Below are 22,275 nucleotides of genomic sequence, written 5' to 3' on the forward strand. Positions count from 1 at the left end.
TACAGTGATACAACATCCAACGACACTAGTTTCATTCCTGATTCCCAAGTAATATCACTCAATATGTTTAAAATATGCTTCGTGTCCCTAATATATGATGGCAGATTCACTACCATCGGCTGTAGGAACACGTCGACATACTGTGAAATTCGTTCTGTAGGACCACCTATCCCTGCCACAATGGGCCTCCCTGGTGGAAAAGGGAGGTCCTTATGAATCTTTGGCAAAGTATATAGACAGGGATAACGTGGACGATTCACTTTTAAATACAGCAATTCATCTTCATCTAAAAGGCCTTGATAATGCCAATCCTGTAACAATCCATTAATTTTAGTGATCAGAGAGAACATGGGATTATATGAGACTTTTTGATAGTTATCCACTTTATCTAATTGGGAGTAAACCTCATGATCATAATCCGTTTTGTTCATTATAACAATGTTACCCCCTTTATCCGCCTTTCTAATAATTATCATAGGGTCTTCTACTAGTATCTTAAGTGCCTGACGTTCACTTGTCGTCAAGTTCTCACCCCGATGTCTAAAAGAATGACCCAATTTATGTACACCGTTCTCAAGATCATTAGAAACCAAGGTATCAAAAATGTCAACATTGTTCCCACTAGTAAGGTTTGGGGACCATCTAGACTTCTCTTTCAAACCACTCGTCAAAGATAAATCTGGTCTTACATCCAAATCCTCCAAAACTTTCCCAATAGTAACCGGATCATCTTCCAATTCGGTTATAGAGAGTAGAGTCACTGTATCTTGTATATCTCTTATCGTTAATGTATTAGACACTGAATCACAAATCTGTGAAATACAATCTTTATTAGGCATAGTGTTCAAAGCAAAGTGTTTCTTCAGTTTTAGTTTCCTGATGAACCGAAATAGGTCTATCTTTGTATCACAAATGTCTCCTTTATAAAAAGGACAATAACTCAAACCTTTTTTCAATAAAGTAATCATCTCATTTGTCAGTATTCGATCCGATAAATTAATGACCTCTACCTCTCCAGTTCCTGAACTGCTCAATCCTTCTTGTTCCAAGAGCGCGTCTTCATTCCTACTTTGTCCCCCTCCCTTCCTCCTTCCTTTACCTCTCCTTGTTTTCTTGTATTGTCTACTCTTTTGACTTGCTCCCTGTTCCCTCTCTTGATACGATTCACCTCCTGTAGAAAGGAGGAATTTCCCAAAGGGCCCTGTTGTCTCTCTATACCACTAGATCCACCCTCCACATCACTACCACTTGTTGGTATTGTGCTTAGTGATGTGTTACTTGAACTAGTGGAAGGCATCTCTGCTGATTTTTTGTTCTTGTCTATTACAATCAAATGATCATATTTTTTGGAGAATGTAAAAACCCTCCCATTCTTGTAATCAACTTCGTCCCTTTTAAGCTTACGTGCTTTCCTTTGTTTCACATCATTTTGATGATTTACTAGAACCTCCTTTAGAATTTCATAATTTTTTGCTGCTACTTCCGGCTTATTAAGAGATGCGATCTCTTCCTCTAATTGAGCAATTTCGAGCTGTAGACTTTTCACTTTCCTTTCAGAATTTTCAATTAGAATTTCCATTAATTTAACAGAGCTAGATGTTAGCTCTTTCTCCCATAAACCCAAAAGATCCTCGTCCAAATCATCATAGGTTGGGATGATTTGGGAACGGAGACCCCTTGGAATCCTATTCAGTTTCAAGTACTGTTTGAGTGTGGTGCCATCCCACCATTTTGACATCTCCGAACGTTTCAATCTTTCTAATCTCATGAATTTACTTCTTAATCCTTCATTTTTAGGTTGATTTGTTACTCTTATAGCTTCTATTACCGTGTTTCCTTTGCACAAATTGTCAAACAGTTCTGCAGCCAGTCTGTCTCTGTCAAGATTATCACTCATCATAACAATTTAAAGTGTTTGCGGTGCAGCTACCCTTAATTGGTACAGAAACAAAAGAATGGGTGTCAAGGGAAGAACGCGCAACCAGCAAAATTTCACACCATTAGTAATATTGATCCACAATTATCCTAGTGCGGTGCTTTCAACTTGAGGATAGGCACCCTAATCCTCAAAACAACAATCAGAGATTGATTCACGTATTTTCTCGTGTCGAAGCACTCGCAAATTAACCAACAACGTTTCCTGTTACTGTCACAAAACTAAATACACATTGTAGTGGGCTTCTCTTCTTCTTTTATTTTCATTTGAATCTCCAAACTTCTTTTATTCATAACATTCTTCCACTCCCAACGCGTTTCGTCGATAGGGATTAACCCATGCGACTTCCTCAGGGCTGGAAGCAATAAATAATATACATTGGAGTATAGAAACTCACTTGTTTCATGTCCCATGTCTTTGGATTAAGAAGTAAATTCATGAGATTAGAAAGATTGAAACGTTCGGAGATGTCAAAATGGTGGGATGGCACCACACTCAAACAGTACTTGAAACTGAATAGGATTCCAAGGGGTCTCCGTTCCCAAATCATCCCAACCTATGATGATTTGGACGAGGATCTTTTGGGTTTATGGGAGAAAGAGCTAACATCTAGCTCTGTTAAATTAATGGAAATTCTAATTGAAAATTCTGAAAGGAAAGTGAAAAGTCTACAGCTAGAAATTGCTCAATTAGAGGAAGAGATCGCATCTCTTAATAAGCCGGAAGTAGCAGCAAAAAATTATGAAATTCTAAAGGAGGTTCTAGTAAATCATCAAAATGATGTGAAACAAAGGAAAGCACGTAAGCTTAAAAGGGACGAAGTTGATTACAAGAATGGGAGGGTTTTTACATTCTCCAAAAAATATGATCATTTGATTGTAATAGACAAGAACAAAAAATCAGCAGAGATGCCTTCCACTAGTTCAAGTAACACATCACTAAGCACAATACCAACAAGTGGTAGTGATGTGGAGGGTGGATCTAGTGGTATAGAGAGACAACAGGGCCCTTTGGGAAATTCCTCCTTTCTACAGGAGGTGAATCGTATCAAGAGAGGGAACAGGGAGCAAGTCAAAAGAGTAGACAATACAAGAAAACAAGGAGAGGTAAAGGAAGGAGGAAGGGAGGGGGACAAAGTAGGAATGAAGACGCGCTCTTGGAACAAGAAGGATTGAGCAGTTCAGGAACTGGAGAGGTAGAGGTCATTAATTTATCGGATCGAATACTGACAAATGAGATGATTACTTTATTGAAAAAAGGTTTGAGTTATTGTCCTTTTTATAAAGGAGACATTTGTGATACAAAGATAGACCTATTTCGGTTCATCAGGAAACTAAAACTGAAGAAACACTTTGCTTTGAACCCTATGCCTAATAAAGATTGTATTTCACAGATTTGTGATTCAGTGTCTAATACATTAACGATAAGAGATATACAAGATACAGTGACTCTACTCTCTATAACCGAATTGGAAGATGATCCGGTTACTATTGGGAAAGTTTTGGAGGATTTGGATGTAAGACCAGATTTATCTTTGACGAGTGGTTTGAAAGAGAAGTCTAGATGGTCCCCAAACCTTACTAGTGGGAACAATGTTGAAATTTTTGATACCTTGGTTTCTAATGATCTTGAGAACGGTGTACATAAATTGGGTCATTCTTTTAGACATCGGGGTGAGAACTTGACGACAAGTGAACGTCAGGCACTTAAGATACTAGTAGAAGACCCTATGATAATTATTAGAAAGGCGGATAAAGGGGGTAACATTGTTATAATGAACAAAACGGATTATGATCATGAGGTTTACTCCCAATTAGATAAAGTGGATAACTATCAAAAAGTCTCATATAATCCCATGTTCTCTCTGATCACTAAAATTAATGGATTGTTACAGGATTGGCATTATCAAGGCCTTTTAGATGAAGATGAATTGCTGTATTTAAAAGTGAATCGTCCACGTTATCCCTGTCTATATACTTTCCAAAGATTCATAAGGACCTCCCTTTTCCACCAGGGAGGCCCATTGTGGCAGGGATAGGTGGTCCTACAGAACGAATTTCACAGTATGTCGACGTGTTCCTACAGCCGATGGTAGTGAATCTGCCATCATATATTAGGGACACGAAGCATATTTTAAACATATTGAGTGATATTACTTGGGAATCAGGAATGAAACTAGTGTCGTTGGATGTTGTATCACTGTATACTAGTATACCCAACGATCTAGGTCTGAAAGCTATTGAATACTTCCTGATGAAAAAACCAGCTAGCCAATGGGGACATACTCAAATGTTATTAACAATGACGGATCTTATATTGTCAAATAATTATTTTCTATTCAATGGGGAATGGTTTAGGCAAACCCAGGGAGTGGCTATGGGTTCAAGATTTTCGCCTGCTTTCGCGAATCTATTCATGGGCTGGATGGAAGAATCAGTGATATGGGGCCCAGCGGGTATTCATTGGAATGATGACATCTTATATTGGGGACGATATATAGATGACTGTCTTTTAATATGGACAGGAACAGAAGAAAAATTAAGTGGATTTATTGACTACCTGAATAGCAATACTATGAATATCAAATTTACTTCTTGTGTTAGTTCGACTAATTTGGTATTTTTAGATGTGGAACTGTTTATAGACAATGACAAAATCTGTAGTAGGATGTATCGTAAGCCTACGTCCTGCAACGCTATTTTACATGCGGGCAGTGCGCATCCCAAACATCAGATTAGGGCAATTCCCTATGGAGAAATGTTACGGGCACGGCGCAACTGTAGTGAGGACAACCAATTCAGGGAATGTATAAAGGACATGGAAAGGAGGTTCACCCAAAGGGGCTATGATAAAAGAGACCTTGAGGTGGCGACACAGAGGGCTCTCAAGATAAAACGCGCATCCACCTTAAACCCCAAAAAAACTACAGACAAGTCTAATTTGATTAGGATGATAACGGATTTTAATCCTATAAATTCAATTCTCTATAAGAGTATGCACAAGCACTGGCATATCCTGAAGGCGGATAGGACGCTACGGGAATTTCTGTCAGACAAACCACAAATTACATACAGAAGAGGGAGAACATTGGGTACAATTTTGAGTCCAAGTTACCCTAGAGAGGCTGAGAAGGAACAATGGCTTACCCAAATGAGTAAGGGTTTTTTTAAATGTGGCCACTGTGGGATGTGTAAACATGCGAAAGACAAAACTAAACAATTTCAGTATAATGGTAAACAAGTATATGACATTGTGACTAATATTAATTGCAGTACTAAATATGTTGTATATGTAATTAATTGTAGGTGTGAGGAAATATATGTGGGAAGCACAATAAGGGCTCTTAAAGACAGGATTGCTGAACATTGGAGAGCTGTAAAGAATAACGATCAAAGATATCCAATTGCGGAACACATACAAAACTGTACTTCGCAAGGTTTACATAAATCATTTCAATTTTGTGGCATTGAGCATGTTAAGAGGGAAGCGCGTGGAGGAAATAGAGAACTCGCACTGCGGAGGCATGTGGCAAGATGGATCATGCGCTTGAGGGCCGTGGAGGATGGTCTTAATTATGACCGTGAGTTACAGTATTTCCTAGGGGAATGAGAGATTAATGGAGGGGTCAGTCGGTGAAAAAGAAAGATTGATAAGCAGATTTAGTGTTGGCTTGTTGGAGTTGCGATGTTTCCTTAAGTTGGTAGCTATTTTCTAGCTGTATGTGTCATGCAGTTCCTAGTGATTTCTGCATAGGTACATATGTCCATGTTATACTGTATTAGTAATTTGGAAAATAAGAATTAAAGAAGAAAGATGCTCATGCTTTATTTAATTAGTGATGATGGTGGAGTTGTCACTTAATGTGTGATAGTCTGGAATAATGGATTGATTTCACTTAGTGTTTAGAAACACCACTTTTAATTTACTTGTTGCCATAACAACAGAAACGATTTACTGCGGTAATGTTTTAAGGTTGCCTTGTTAAGAAAGGCATTATTATTCAGACCATAATATGGTATGCGTTTATGGGGAATTTAGAAACTTAAATTATAGGTATGGCGGGGTATAACTAAAAATAATAATGGCCACGAATATTCACGTGGATCACTTTATTTATCCTAATTAAAAGATAGGTCTGATTTGGTTTCAATTATATGTTCGAAACCATTCCTAAATGGCGCCCGAGAAATGCGTGTCTGGTCTCCCTTGGTACTATTGAAACCTATCCAAAATGGCGCTCTTTAAACTACGGAGTAGTCACCTCGTTTATGTTGCTTGTATGGATAAACAGGGGTAGGAAACGCGACGCGAGTAGACACGAAGACGGTTCCTTATCCGGGGACGTTGTCATTGCAAAAAGTAAGTAAGAGGAGAGATTTATAAGAGATTATTGGGGGATGCCATGTAGTAATGTTAGGATTCAAATTAAAAATCTGGTGTTTATCGTTATTCATAGGTCTCCGTACTTCAGAGACTTGGATTACATATTTGAGGAATACTGCTAAAACAATTGCGCTAATGGTCACTTACAGTGTTCAGTGAAATCAGGTGAGACTATATTTCAGTCGTTTTGAGACATGTGGCCTGACTGACATAATATCTTTTAGTGCAGTGTCATTTAGAGTTAAATTTGCATTTTAGGTATTGGTGGATAATAAAACGACCATTAGGAAGGAGATAAGGACATTATTGCTTTCAAAGTGCATTAAGGTATGTGATATTAATAAGAAAATGTGGTGTTTATCCTCGCCATCCTTGCCTCATGTTTCTATACTCCAATGTATATTATTTATTGCTTCCAGCCCTGAGGAAGTCGCATGGGTTAATCCCTATCGACGAAACGCGTTGGGAGTGGAAGAATGTTATGAATAAAAGAAGTTTGGAGATTCAAATGAAAATAAAAGAAGAAGAGAAGCCCACTACAATGTGTATTTAGTTTTGTGACAGTAACAGGAAACGTTGTTGGTTAATTTGCGAGTGCTTCGACACGAGAAAATACCAGATCAGAAGGGGGCCTGGCCCTCCCGGATTTTAGAAGTTATCATCGAGCGGCCCAGCTCCGGGTCATCAAGGAATGGTCGCTTAGGGAGTCGGAAAAACATTGGTTACATATGGACCGCCAGATAACTGGGACGACCATTTGGGATCTTTTGTGGTTGAAAAAGCAACACAGATCACCAAATGCCTACCTCAGTACCCCTATGGCCACTACCCTGAGAGTTTGGGATCAGCTTACTAAAACGCTTTAACTATCCACCTTTTCCTCGCCCTTCACCCCCATCCATTTTAAACCTGACTTCCCACCAACCATGCAGGAGGGGCCTTTTTCGATTCATTCCTTCCTAACACGGCTGATTTTTTAACAGTCCGTTCCTGCTGCCGTAGGTAAGCCTGCAATGTGGGATCCCGGCCTACCCATAGATAAGGAATCAAATGCTCCCTTTTGATGCAAAAACCTTCTCATGTAAATACTCACTTGTTTCCAGATCTCTTTACGGCTACCACACCTCGCCCCTCCGGAGCTTTCCTGACTACCGTGGGTAAGTCTCCCTGTGGGCATTCTTACCCAATTTGATTGTATATAATGACAGTCATCACTCCACACTTGTTTTGCCCTCTTAAAGCAATACACATCTATTCTCCCTGTGGGCATCCTTACCAACTGGAATTTGATTTTATACAATGATGGGCATCACTCCTGATGTGTTTTGCCCTCTTAAAGCAAGACATGCTTATTCGCAGATCTCCCAAGATGAGCGCATTGCTTGGTTTGAGTCTTCTCATTTACCAGAGATCCCCTGGCCACCCTTAACCCTAGAAGGACGCCTGAGGCTACCCCGACTGGGTGAGTTATTGTTTAACTTTCACCCTCACCCTGTCTTGCCCTTCATGGAACACACTATGACCCCTACTTGTATTGCCTTTAGGCTGTCTCCCCCTTCCATGTCCTGATGAAGACCCACCACAACATTTTAACAAAGCCCTGTCAGGGTTGAAACGTCGACGATTCCACATGGTTCCGACTTATCAAGTCTTTGGTTTCAAATCAATCAGCAACTTCTTTATCCGCCAGAGACATTGTTTTGTCCTGATACTCTTACCATCGTCAATTTCTTTCCCTTGTAAAAATTGTACATTCATCCACCTTGTATATATGATATACACTGCACCTTTGTCACTCAGCACTAAAATGTCACTTTAGTACACTTCACTTTATACCGTACCCTGTTTTGACAGCCTAGTTGACATTTTGCAAATATATATATAAATGCCGTAATTTATATAAATATCATCCCTTGAAAATACGTACAACTTAGTGTCTTTCTCTTGTGTTCCATGATGCCCATGTTTCTTTTAAATCACTGTGTTTGATTTCATACATTTTATGTAAAGCAATTATTCTCTGATTAATCTTTTGTCATCAAAGGAATAGCTTATCCCCGACAGAACCATTGTTGTTTTGCATATTTATACCCAGGTTCTGAGGGACACAGGGTTACCCCATTATTTTTTACTGTCACAAGTAAAAAACAACAACTAAAGGCACAATTGGAAGCAAAACACGCGCTGAAGAGGAAAAACGAATGACAAACATGCGTGATAAACACCGTGCGGCGCAGAAATGGTATGAAAGTAAATACAGTTATAAACATAAAATACAGAATAATTAGTGTACCATAAGGAAATAGTGAACAGACATAGGCCAAGCATGAGCAAAATAATGAGGCACTTATCTTGACTGTGGAACAGCAAAGAAAGAGGTAGTCAAGATGGTGCCTCGTTATTTTGTATGCTAACCTTGTGTGATTGGTTAATGAAGGAGACGTGGTTCAAAGCCTCATGGGATATGTAGTATTTTTCAATGTTTACTGTTTTCTCATTGGCTGCTGTTTGAGTAGTCAAGAAAGTGAGAAGCGTAATCTGAGCCTCCGGTCCTGCGATAGAATTAAACGGGAGAGGAAAGCATCACTGTAGGAAAAAGCAAGAAAATAATGCAAAACTTAAAGAGGGAATAATTTCAGGATTGAAAAAGAACGAGAGACAATGCATGACAGGAAAATTGAAAAAGAAAACATTTTGACATTTTAATAAAAATCATATTCAAAGCATTAAAAATACTATATGGACAAAAGCAGCAAAAGCCTTCCTTCTTTGCATGTAGACCAGTGCCTGGTGGTGATATCTCATATGACACTTCTCTGACTCCCTATTCAACCCTAGGGTGATTATACAACAAATTAACACGGACAGCCGAGCCAAGGGTCTGCCTTAGCTCTTAGAGCCCGTGCACAAGCTGGACTTTGAATATGTTTGTATCAACATTTGGAAGCTTTGACATTAATAGGTCACATGACAGCGTTGCACTAAGAAGTACTGTAAAAGTGATAGTTTCCTAAACATGGATTTAGAACCCTTTATCCCCCGCCCCTACATTGATGACAGTGTCATTAGTAAAATAAGAGGCAGGACAGTATTTATGTGAACCCTGTCTGCGCCCCAGATCACTATCAAGCAACATTATGGTCTATTAAATCAAACACAGTCTGCTTTTGTGCAGCTGAAATTCTGAAATCACGTATTTGAAAGTGCTTGTAAAATAAAATATATGCCTGAGATCACAAAATTCAAGCAGGGAAGCCGTGATTTATCAAGGCATTCTGGTTTCACTTTGTAAAAATCATTCATTAAATGGGTATGATTGTGTCTCCTTATTATGTTAAGGCTTTGTTTTTACCTGTTTGTGCATTTTCTGTAATTTTTATATAACACAGACTCAGCCCTAAGGCATTGGAGCACTTTATTTCAGCAATATTTACATTAAACATTGTCACATTTCTTTTGGGATGGGTAGGCTAAGTGATTTGCACAGAATCCCAGAATGTTGAGCAGATGTTGACACTTGAACCTGGTTACCCAGTTCCAATGCCGACAGATCTGGCCGTAAATGTCAGGGTAGAGCAGAGATGAGCAGAAGGGTAGAGTATTTGGTGCCTGCTGCCTGTGTCCTGAAAAAGGAAGGGCAATTTGACAAACGGAAAAACCCCGAGAGTGGGAGGAGGGTGGGAGTGGAGACGCTGCTTTCCAAAGTGCTGTAAAATCAAGCACAGCCATTAATACGTTGGCGCCATTGAAATGTAATTCAGTCTTAATCTAATAAAGTCCAGTAGTGACAGCTTCCGTTCCAGAACACAGAGGACAAACAAAATCTAAACTGCACATGTAAAGAGGAGCACAGGTGGCAATACAACATAATGGTAACTAAGATAGGGACAGGCAAAGAGTAGTAGGATTATCGATAAGCACTGGGCTGAGAGGTCAGTACAGATCACATCCACGTGGGCAGGTCATGACACACCTGATTGACATCAATGGGAAACAAAGTCACCCAAGTATAAGGGCCATGGCCAGCTGCATATATGATGATCACTGATTATTAGCAAAAGGTTTCCACTCCAGTCCACCTAGGATGACCAGATTCCCAAAACAATACACCGGTACAGGTAATAGACATAGAAGTAGGACTACAGTTTACACTGGTGGCTGGCTGGATCTTGGTGCAGTAAGTGACCTCTGACTCCAAGTGAGCTGAGCAGGGTCATGCTGGCGGTTCGGACACGCTGTTGCCCCGATGTCTGGCATAATGACATTCTTGCTGCATTGTAGAAAGAGAAGGGAAATCTCAAGAGAAAATGTTTCTCTCCAAAGGATTTCCCTTCCAACCACAACCTCATCTGGATTGACATCACGCCATAACTTCTCCAGTAGTGAGAAGTGAGCATGCGCACATCTTTTTAACACCAGTGTGTGTGCTCAACTCAGCCACTACTCAAAAACCAGGCCATTTCTGTGCTCATCCCAGGCAACCAAAACCCAGGATATTTATTCAGTTTGGAGGAAAGTGTCGGACACTGTGACACTTCACGAAAAAACGGGATTGTCCGGGGAAAACCAGGACGTCTGGTCACCCTAAGTCCACCCTGCCTGGAGCACAGCGCCTCACTGTTAGGACAGAGGATAAGGTGTTAAGAATTAGAGAATAGAAAGTGTGCCAGCAAGAAAGTGGAGGAGGCACATTCGGGCTAATAAAGTATCAAAGTAAGACCAACTGAATAGGAGGCAAAGAAATACAGTGAAGGCAACGCATCTCCAAAAACATGAAACAATCAGAACCGATGTGTTGCACATTTCCAGCTGCATTCACAGCAGGAAATGCTAACAAAGCAGATCCTGCGAGCTAGTGTAATAGCTGTGATAGATGAAAGCTTGCAGCACCATCTAGCGGACTTAAAGTTAGAGAAGCGGCCAAACTGCAAAAGAATCGTTTTATTGACATGATGTCACCCAAGTAAAACACTGCTGACAAAAAAACAACAACACATTAATTACATCTCGCATTCCAATAATATATTCATTTGAGGCGCCTTTACCACAATACAATACAGTAAAATAAATTAACCAGGAATGGATTTACATCTCAACATCAACTACAAGAAAATTATTGCCAGACATTGCTCTTCAAAGCTGAATTTTGCATTCCGTGTGGCAGGAAAGAAAATAGATTATTAAATGAAACAGAAACCTCCATAATAATAACAGTTTAGTTACGGCTGCTTGTAGTTCGATGATGTTTGTAGAACCGATAAAGGCCTGCAGTTACACTCATATGAAACGGCAGATACTAAATAAAAACAAGCATTTACAATGCAATGGTCTCGGCAATATTATAGGTAGAGCTATTGGTATTGCTCATTATTTTTTTATTATTTTTGTATCCCTCAATAAATGGCATTGTCATTTCTATTGGCATTAGCTTTTTTTTTTGCATATGTGATACCTATTGCATTAGCAGAGAGAGAGTGAGGTAGTGAGATAGAGAGTGAGGTATTGAAATAGAGAGTGAGGTAGTGAGAGAGAGTGAGGTAGATAGAGAGTGAGGTAGTGAGATAGAGAGTGAGGTAGATAGAGAGTTAGGTAGTGAGATAGAGAGTGAGGTAGATAGAGAGTGAGGTAGTGAGATAGAGAGTGAGGTAGTGAAAGAGTGAGGTAGTGAGGGAGAGGGATGTTGTGAGGTAGTGATATATAAGCATAGAGTGATGTTGTGATGTAGTGAGATAGAGAGAGAGGTAGTGAAAGAGAGTGAAAGTGAGTTAGTGAGATAGAAATATATAAATACACCAGGGCACAAGTCCTAAAAACAGAGGTTCGGGGACGCTCCAAGTTAGGTGGTGTCACCAGAAGTGATGTCACGGAATTTGCCAGTCTCAGTCTGCAATGCGGTGAATACATACAAGATACAAGTAGAGGTGTAATAATGAACAGAAAAAAATGTGCTAGTGACTCAAACGCTAGTTTGGGCTGAATGAGCGACCGCCAGTAAGGCTCCCAGTAAGGAGCTAGACATTTTTAACAGGCATCTTAAAGCTAACGTGGGGGTGTGGAGAGACGTGCCAACAACTCTATTGCCTGTACGAGCAGTGATGCCAAACACGTAATGACTAACTGAGCTGCCAGGTGGCCATCCCCGTATCCTGTGTGACATCTTCACCCAGAAACCTGCAATTTGCATATTTTCAGGTCAAGGTAAAGTTTTAAAATCCCAAAGTAGCAGTTTATGTCAGCTAAAGGGCAAGACTGACTCCAAGCGTCAAAAGTAACAGCGACCAACTTGCCACCATATAAAGTGGAAAGTGCATCAGCTGAAGTAGCTCCCACTGTCAGGCTCCTGCTCCCTCTCCACTGCTAACATCGACCCTCTGCACTCCGTGTTGCTCTTCGTCGCTTCCCCTACACCCTCCCTGCTCCCCGCCCCCAGGTACCTGGTCAGGTCGCGATAGTCCAGGAAGGACAGGATGAGCAGCAAAGGGTCAGTGGGCAGTGTGTCCAGGCTCAGCACCACGGACGCCTCCATCTTCAGACTGTCCAGGGCTCGCTGTCTCATGGAAACTGAAGACGGACTAGCTAACGTACAGGTCGGTTGTCCTGGGTCGGCTCTACGTCAGCCATCTTGTGAAGATGCGGTGTCTGCGGCTGCCCTCTGTTACTGCCGCGAGGTGCCTTGAGTGGGTAGTGCGTAATCCGCAGCTACCTGCACACAGCAGTGCTTGGGTCTTGTGGGGCGGACGTTTGTCCCATTAACTGCCTGTGGTATGGCCTGAAGGGGCTTGGCTGTTGCCGCACATCACCCCAGCTATTTGCAACGGTGAACGGCACACGAGGTCATAGGTCAACCGGGTGCGCTGGCAAGGCACCCGATCGGTCGGCAGCCGCGGAGGGGGTCAGAGTAATCGTGCCCTTCCGTTTGGCCACAGTGTGTGGCAGCGCACCGCCCCAGCAAATTGGCAAGGCTGGGGCGCCGTATTAGCTGAGGCAGTCTGAGGAACCTGATGTCTAGGCTAAGTACAGAGGACGGTTATTTCTCTCGCGCAAGCACACCACCACTGCCTTTCTCCGAGGCGAAGCAGAAATGCCTCGGAGAAACGCAGCGGCGGTTTCAGATTCGGGGGCGTGTTTCTTTTTCTCTCCTCTTGCCGTTGGCTGGAGGAGAGAAAAACACGCCTGAGAAAGAGCGTGGCTAAAAAGTAGAAAGAACAGCAAGAACACGCCCCCGAATCTGAAAAAGACGGAGCCTATTTGGAGGGACGGCTCTCTCCTCCAATGGCTGGCCTCCGTTTAGGAAGCCAGCCAATGGAGGAGAGGCAAAAAGAGAGGCGGGCTAAGGAGCCACTCTAGAAAACATTAAATCTCCGACTTCCGGTTCTGCCTTCGGCAGACCGGTAGTCCTCGACCTAAAAAAGTATCACAGGAGTGGAGACGATGTGGTGCATCAGCCAGATCTGCTGATTCTAGAGCTGAGGATCCCTATTTGAGTCTCGGTGGCGCAATATACTGTGATTCCGGACAAATCACTTAATCTCTCTGGGTATTAAACTGGGCTACATAAATCTGCTAATTTCATTTGAAGTATTGCACAAGCCGAAAAAGCAGAAATAGGCAAAACTTTATGAAAAAATAGTTCCATCAAAGCAGAAGTTAACAGTATTTCGGTTGGGGTAAACTGATAAGAAAAGCAGTAAATGCAGGAAAATATGCTACAGCCAATAGAAACAGAAGAAAAGTAAGTGGCAAGCACAGAAACCAATGAAATGTCAGGATAGCGAGGGGGCAGGATGTAAGCCCCTTTTAACATTTATATTAAAACCAATAGATTTCACAAACACAGCTAAAGCGCTGTGCAGGCGAAACTTAAAAAACAGGAAAAATAAATACATTTCTCCTCGTTGCACCTTTGGTGGGGGGAAGTACAATTCTGACGCATACCCAGGTCTACCAGTAATGGTAAATCTGGGAATTTGTCAGAGTGCATTGGTAGATGCATGTGAACCCCAACGCTTCATGCATGGCACTCCTCCCTGCTGCAGAATAGTGCAGGGCAGCAATTTGCACTGCACTGCGTTACTCTAGATTTGCCGAGCCGGGCAGGACCGTGCAAGGTGGCCTTGCTTTGCTTGGTAAATCTCATTTTAGGTTTTGCGTCACCATGCGTCCCCTTGGATGGACCAGGGCAATGCAAAACTTTTCATAAAGGTGGCCCTGAGATTATTGTCCAAAGTATGTGTAGATAGATTAGAATTGTTGACCAGACCATGACAAGACAAAGGGATCAAATTATGTAGACAGATGCATGCATATTGTTTTATTTGTAGCTGTGAGCAATTATTGATATAAATGCAGTTTATGGATGTATAGTGTTTCCTTTTGGATGGTAATCTCCCACAACATTGAGGTTGCTGTCTATAAACATTGCAAACATGTATCATCTATTGAAGATGCACCATCCCTATTTTTGACTCCCACATAACAGGGAAACACATCATGCATGAACATGTGCTATGTTTGTTGTAAAATTTATCAGAAGGTTAAGCTCTAGCAGTATTTGAACAATGGTGTCTCAGGATGTTGTTTGGTTTTACATTTGAATCACATCCTCAACAGTGTACATTCAGTGCAAGACAATATTGTGCAATACGCAACAGACTAGGATACAATTGTTGACCAGACCATGACAAGACAAAGGGATCCCATTCTTGGCAGTGCAATACCACCCATGTATTCAAGTCAACTGAAGCTCAGCGTTGACCAAAAGAGTGCTTTATAATACATCTATAGTTTGGATGTGCTCTATTGTACTGTACTGTGTTGAAGGGAATCCAACTGCCATGACATACCTAGCCTGAGGCCTGATGATGCACTGATCCGCTGGTTGTTAAGACTTCACAATATCTGGTGCAGGACTGGCTGGCCAGTCAGGAGTTATAAGGCATGGGCAAAGTGGACAATTGCCCAGGGCGTTCAACTTCCAAGGGCCCCCATGGGAAAGTGCACTTTATATACATTTGACCTCAGTCTACTATGTCTAGTTCACTATCTAAACCACTCTTTCTCTCTCTGCCTGCCCGTACCTCTTACTTTGTCTCCCTCTACCCAATGCCATCTTAAGAAATGTTGTGTTTCTAGTAAAACAGGTTTCAGTTATTTTGTGTGGCCCAGTTTCTGAAAGTTTAACATATACTTCAGTATAGTTTTTTATTATACAGGCTTGAATTAGTTGAAAATGCATAATAAATTGTGGTGTTGTTCCAAATAGGGATTCCACCATATCTCTTATCCAGGGTCCTCAAACTCCTTAAGAAGACACTGATCGGCCTTTGAGATACCAGGCTTGATGACTCTGGCTCTGTGGTACGACACAATATAAGCAGTAAATGCAGCGCAGAGTATCTTGACATGGTATGCATGGAATGAGAGTGGGACGGGGGTAAAGTAAGCTCCACTTTCCATTCCTTAACATTGTCCATGCTCAGATGTGAAGGGAAGCTGGATCTCTCCTACGAATTTAACCTTACCAAACAATGTGATTCTTTATATAAATATCCTCTCTCTCCTGATCTGTTGTTCCTGATTCATCAGTGGCATTTTTTAAAGACTGCAGCCATCGTGGAAAAGTCTTTTTGTTTGTGACTGCCTTTATTATGGTGCTAACGTGTGCTTAGTCAGTAGGTTTATTCAGTGGACCCGTGGCAGGGTGTAGTACAGTTGTTCTAATTGAGGTTTCACTCCCACCCTTTCCTATGATTTTTTGATATTTGCTGTCCTGTATTTTGGTAGCTCGAATAGGGAAAAGACTTGGTATTTAGGAAATGCATGGAGCAATGTTTAGCTCTATGCCAGTACATGACCCTTGCGGCAGAATGGATGAGAACAGACTACTTTAAACTGAACTCTAACAAGACATAAGTACTGGTCTTTGGAGACAAGCACTTCCCCGTGGGACGACAAATGGTACCTTTTAGAACGGAGACCCACTCCAACATCAACACCCACCAATAACGCCACAAATCTGGGGTACATCTTGGACTACAATCTCAACAGGCCATCACAGGTCAACACAGTTAGCTCCGCTGGCTTCCACTTCATATGAATGCTGCGAAAAATCTTCAAATGTCTCCTGCAGAATACCAGATGAACCGTCACGTAAAAAGCCTTGACTACTGAAGCGTACTGTACGCCGGAATCTTCTAACAAACAGATTTCAGACCTCCCAGAACACCTCTGTAAGACTCATTCTCAACCTCTCTCCCTGTAACATCTCACCCCACCTCTGGGAGCTCCACTGGTTCCCCATCCACAAACACAGCCAGTTCAGACTCCTCATGCACACTTACAAAGCCCTACACAACACGGGACCTATCTACCTCAAGAGCTGCACAGACTTTAACACTTTGAAACACCTATGCTCAGCCACATAATCACAAACGGAGAACAGGGGGTTGGTGATTTTCTTAAAAAAGGTCTCAAAAGCTGGAACAATTTCTCACAACACATCAGAGCCTCCTCCTCACTTCTTGAGTTTCTCAAGAAACTGAAGATCTGGCTCTTCGAATAATGTGATGGGAACCACGCACATATACCTCTGATCAAGCACCTGGATACCCTCACGGGTGATTACTGCGCTATGCAAAGCAACTTAACATGTTTTGTTCAGGGTGTACTGGTTATGGATGTGTTTTGCTGTCTTTCAAATTTCATTTGGTATGACATTTGGCTTGTTGTATGTTTACATTTTACATTTCTATTTTTGTATTGTGTTTTCATGCAGTGTTTTGGAGGGCTTTTTGCTGTTGTTGCCACATTGTTTTGACCAGCAATGGCTGCCTCAGAACAGGAGGGGGTCAGGTGTGGGGGGAATGGCTAAAAAAAGAAAAATAACTTTCCTTCCCTTTGCTGCAGCCGCATGCCTCTCCTCCATCCTCTTTGTCTACACTGGCAGCACCGGAAGCAGACTCTCTGAGCCAATCATGACGCTGCATGAGCAGTGTCCTGCTTGGTCTGAGCGGCCTGTTTGGCCGCTCAGTCAGTTCTTGAGCGCCTGGCCATGTGTTCCATCGGGCTGCGTAACACAGCCAGGTGGATTACATTATAAGTGCTCATGAATGTTTGGCCAGCCCAAGATGGCCAGCCAAACATTTATGTGCACTTAGGGAGTGCAAACCACTGCACACTTTGCTCAGTCCGCCCCAACCTTTCTGGCTCCATTCCCGCACAGAAAAATTAAATAATAACGCCTCGTTATTATCATTTTATTTTTATTTTTGCATTGCTCAAATAGCAGTGGGCGACGCTTCTTAGCGGAGGAGCAGCCACTAGTTTTGACTTATTTCGTGCTATGTTGCCCATTTTTTTCATTTTCTCATTGCGCTTCAGTGTAATTCACTGCATTTGTTGGTCTTTGTGTGAATTCTTTAGTTTACCGGTGTGACTGTGGTGAGTGTGACTTACTTCTATGATGAATTGGTAGAATTTTGAGCCTCCTTGGCTTATAGTACTACTAGAGTACGAAAATTGTGTTCCCTTTTAATTACTTAGGCTGTCGCTAAACTAAATTGCCCTTTTGTAGGTGTGGTTGTATTGCCGTAAAAGTCAGTGCCACTCCTCTATGTTTTCTTCACTGTCCTCATTTTGAGGAGATAATCCCTACACAGCTCACATTTGTAAACCCAAGCAACACTGCACCTTGCTGGTAGCTTTTTAACTGTATAATATTGTGCTAACATGTCGTAATGTTGCGCTGGCGGAAGTACTCTTACTAATCTATGTACGCTTCCAATAGCTTTTGGAAATTTCAAAATAATAACATTAACAACGTACGATGCACACAAAAACCATGGGTAAAATTATGCATTTTCGGAAAAGGCTTCATGAATGAGGCTCTCTACATGTATGCTATTCACAGTGTATTGAACACAATATAAACATGCTTCAGCGTGGTTCCATCTCCCAGCTGCCAAAAGTATTCTTAGGTCGAGCTTAAAGGCAGCGCGCATGCGCTGCGAGACTTGTTGTAGTGAAGTATGGAATAGAAGCCCCACCCACATTTGTCATTGGCTTGTGTCATTGTCCTTCGTAAATGCTGGCTTCTGATTCCCTAGAAGGCTTGTTAGTCCCTCCTTAGTACCGCCTTGTCTTCCCCGCTTTCACTTTAGTACGGGTGCCCGGCATTATTTCAATCCCCCACCCACCTGGTCACTATTTACTCTATCTCCGTCGCCCTCATGTCTGTCAGAGAGTTGTTCTCGTCTCGTGAGTCCGTAGTTCTGAGGGTAAGACTTGTTTCTATTTGCAGTAAATTGTTTAATGTAGCAATAAGCTGGCTCTAACGACCTCTGTACTTGGGCAACTTCCATTGAGAAGACAGAAAACTGGTTGAAACAAACAAAACTAAAATGTAACTCAAAATATATCGAACTCCTCCCGTTTTGCAACCAAAAATATAACTTTCTCACCCCACGAACTAACCACGTGACTGCCCTTTTCGTCTCCCATTTAAACTTGTCACTCTCACTATTTATCTTGCCTTCGTTCTCGACTCTGAACTAAGTTTTGATTTTTACATCAAAGCCGTAGTCACACATGTAACTTATCACTTGAAAATTATTCAGAATGTCACACCATTTGTCCCAAAGAGTGGAGATAAAGGCGATAGTTCAGACCAGGGTGTTATCGAACAGAACGAGAATGTAGTCATGCCCAGTGGCGGTCCGTCCATTGGGGGCGTTGGGGCGTTGCCCCCCCGCCCGCTCCCCGTGCCCGCAGCTTCCTCGGCGTCTGCCGCGTCTCTGAATTTAAGTAAACTCTCAGTTTACTTACGTTCAGAGACGCTGAGGGAGGGAGAACTGTCAGTCAGAATGACGTTGGACCGCCCACCCCCTTCAGAGTCTGAAGGGGTGGGCGGTCTGGCGTCATGTTGACTGACAGGCAGCCAGCAGCACACAAGTGCGCATGAGTGGGGACGGAGGGCGATTTTTGCACCGTGCCCAGTCATGCGCACTCGTGTTTACAAAGGCTGGCGCATGCCCATTAGGAGAGCGAGGGTTGAGCCAAGGCTCAAACCTCGGTCTCCAATGGGTAGGCGGGCGGAGCGTAAGCCTGCTCTAAGCCAATCCTGGTGCTGCTCCAGCACCAGGATTGGCTGAGAGGGGGCTTGCAATGCATGCCAGCACTGATGGGCTGTTCCAGTGAGTAGGCGCCAGAAGTACGGAAACGGACCCGAGGCGGCGCGGACGGTGGACCCGGACCTGCTCAGGACAGGTAGGATTTAATTTTAAAAAACGTCCCCCCCCCCACACGACACGAGGCGCGGCTGCAAAGGAATTGAATAGTTCTCGTTTTTGTTATAGTATTTCTTAAGGTCATAATCTATTTAGCAGGTTATTTCGTAGTACAGCACAAGTTCTTAGTCCCAAAGTTCTTATTTGCAAATAGATGATGACATTCAATTATTTATTCGGAGGGGGCAAGATTAAAACCTTTTACGCTACATGCCCACTCTACATCTGGGGGGCTTTCAACTTCCTTCTATGTGTAATTTCGACCTGGCCCTTCATCTTTCACAATTAGAGTACCTCCTAGCACGACCTGGTCTATCTCCGCTGTGGGTATCTCTGTAAAACGAAGCACATGAGCGCTCCAGGTTATTGGGCAGTGCGATATGCACACAAAGGGTTAATGAAGACGTCCACTGATGAAGTATCTAAAGCAATATTTGTCCATTGGAATTCTGAAAAAGATTTGCTACTCTCGGTGCAAACTTTGCAATTTCATTTTATGTTTAATCACATGAAATTAAAGCCAGACGATGTACTTCTCCAAAGTTTCAGGGATTGAAAGGAGTTCACAAACTGAAGAACAGCTAAAGAAAAATGCTTAGGGGTCAATCTGCATTTACTCACTGGCGACCCAATCTGGCACTGGACTACATTACACCAGCCACGATATAGAGATTCCTCAGAGACGCGATGCTGAAATGTTGATAGTTTAAAATTTGACACAATTGGTATTGGTCCCCTTTGTATCTACAAAGATCAAGGATGTTTCCCTACTCTCAGTGCTGCTGGTGTAAAAGCAAACATCTCTGTATTTTCAGTTTTTCACTTTGTCCTTTCCCCACGTTTTAGTTGTTTTGACACAGGGTAAAATAGCCTACTGGTTCCATGTAATCTTTTGTTTCACACAACTGTGTCCCTCTGTAAATAAGAGTATTAGGAAACTTTGCATTACATTTTCTTAGTAATGACGTCGACTCCAGGAGAAAAGTTACTTTTCTATACCAACGTCTGTTTTTCTTTAGCACTGCCGCTTTAAAATAGTGTGAGGCCGGAGAAATAAGTAACTGCTCGCTCCACTTAAACGTTATATGAATGTTGGAAATACAGCAAGAATTGACAGAAAGAGGTGACCCATATTGGAACAATGACTCTGTGTCTTTTCCTGGAAAACTGTTTTCTGCTATTGAATGTGTTTTTGTTTGCCTTGATTGTGTGAACCAGCACATTGATCCTCCACAAGGTTGATATCTGGAAGCAAGAAGGGTTCATGTGTGTTGCTTTTTTCTGAGGTTGCTGAGTACTAAGAAGAATTTTGCATTTTGAATGATGAACCTCGATCTGAAACTCTATGGTATAGCATGTAATTCGATTTGCGTCTGTCCTGGTTTATTGCACAGCTTGACCTGATTGGTGGTAATTTTCAGGTCACACTGTGAAAGTGGCCGCTCTGGCATTTCATAACTATGTGCCCTCGAAAAAAAAAAGTGCTTTGTGAGTTTGTCACCAATGTGATGATATATGTCAGACTTGCGTGTCGCGGCATCTTTTTCATTCCTTTTACCGTTCCGGTTAGCAGGGAAAGTGCGTAGTTTGATGCCAATGTATATGGCACATTTCTTACTTACATAGTGTTAACATGTGCAGAAAGTGACATAATAATGAAATACGACCCTGCATTACACTGTAAAATGTAGTCAACCCTGCTGCATTATTTGGTACTTCCTGTTGCATAATTCCAGAGGACCTGATTAAAGTGCTGCTGCTCTTCCGGTCCTTGAGAGAGGTGGAGAGAAGCAAAGGAGAGAGATGGGAGGGTAATAGGGGTCATAAGGAAGAGGCTGGGGCATTGCTGGGTGTATTGCATTAATAACCTTCCTGCTTCCTCATATTTGCTTGAAAATGCTCCATTTATCCTCTATTTTTTCAAAATTTTCTCGGGGGAGAACCCCCGATCCCCCCGAAGGTTGTTTAGGCTTGCTCGCTAGGCTCGCTCGCCTCAGTGCAGAACTGTCATAATTTAACGCCACACCACTTTCAAATGTCACCAGCCGCCACTGGTCATGCCATCGTGTTTCTTTAAATACATTTTATTTGTTTCCATTTAAAAAGCTATTTATGATCCATACAATATAACGAAAGATAAACATGGACAGTGTGTACAGAGCTTAGGGTCTGCTCTAAAACTGACATCTTATACATTGTCAGTAAAACCTATAAAAATGCAAAAGCCAGGCGGGGTAAGCATACCATATTGTTGCCATTTCATTCTTGGAGGTGTGTTTTCCTGCTCCTCGTGCCTCTCTAGGTGTTTGCGTCACGGTTTGCCGGACAGAATGCTATAAATAATTCCTCCCATCGGTGTGTATGTTCTTGTGTACTCAGACCCTTATAATTGTCCAGTCTCAACGCTTCCAATTCTAAATCAACCCATTGCCCTGCCAAAGATGACCATTGCTGCACAGCAGAGCCCTTCGTGGCATCCATATTGGGTGGTTGTGCATCTTTTTGCTAATTCTAAGGCCAAGTCTATTAACCTGGACCATATCTTATACTTTTTTGGACTGGGTTATAGTCCCAGCAAACAGCATTGTGGGTCAAATAGTGCTGTTCTGCCTGTTGTGTGTTCTAGTTTGTCTGTCACAACTTTCCAGAATGTTACCATATATTGACAGAACC

This window comes from Triturus cristatus, chromosome 2_2 (genome assembly GCF_964204655.1).
Source record: "Triturus cristatus chromosome 2_2, aTriCri1.1, whole genome shotgun sequence".
NCBI lineage: Eukaryota > Metazoa > Chordata > Amphibia > Caudata > Salamandridae > Triturus > Triturus cristatus.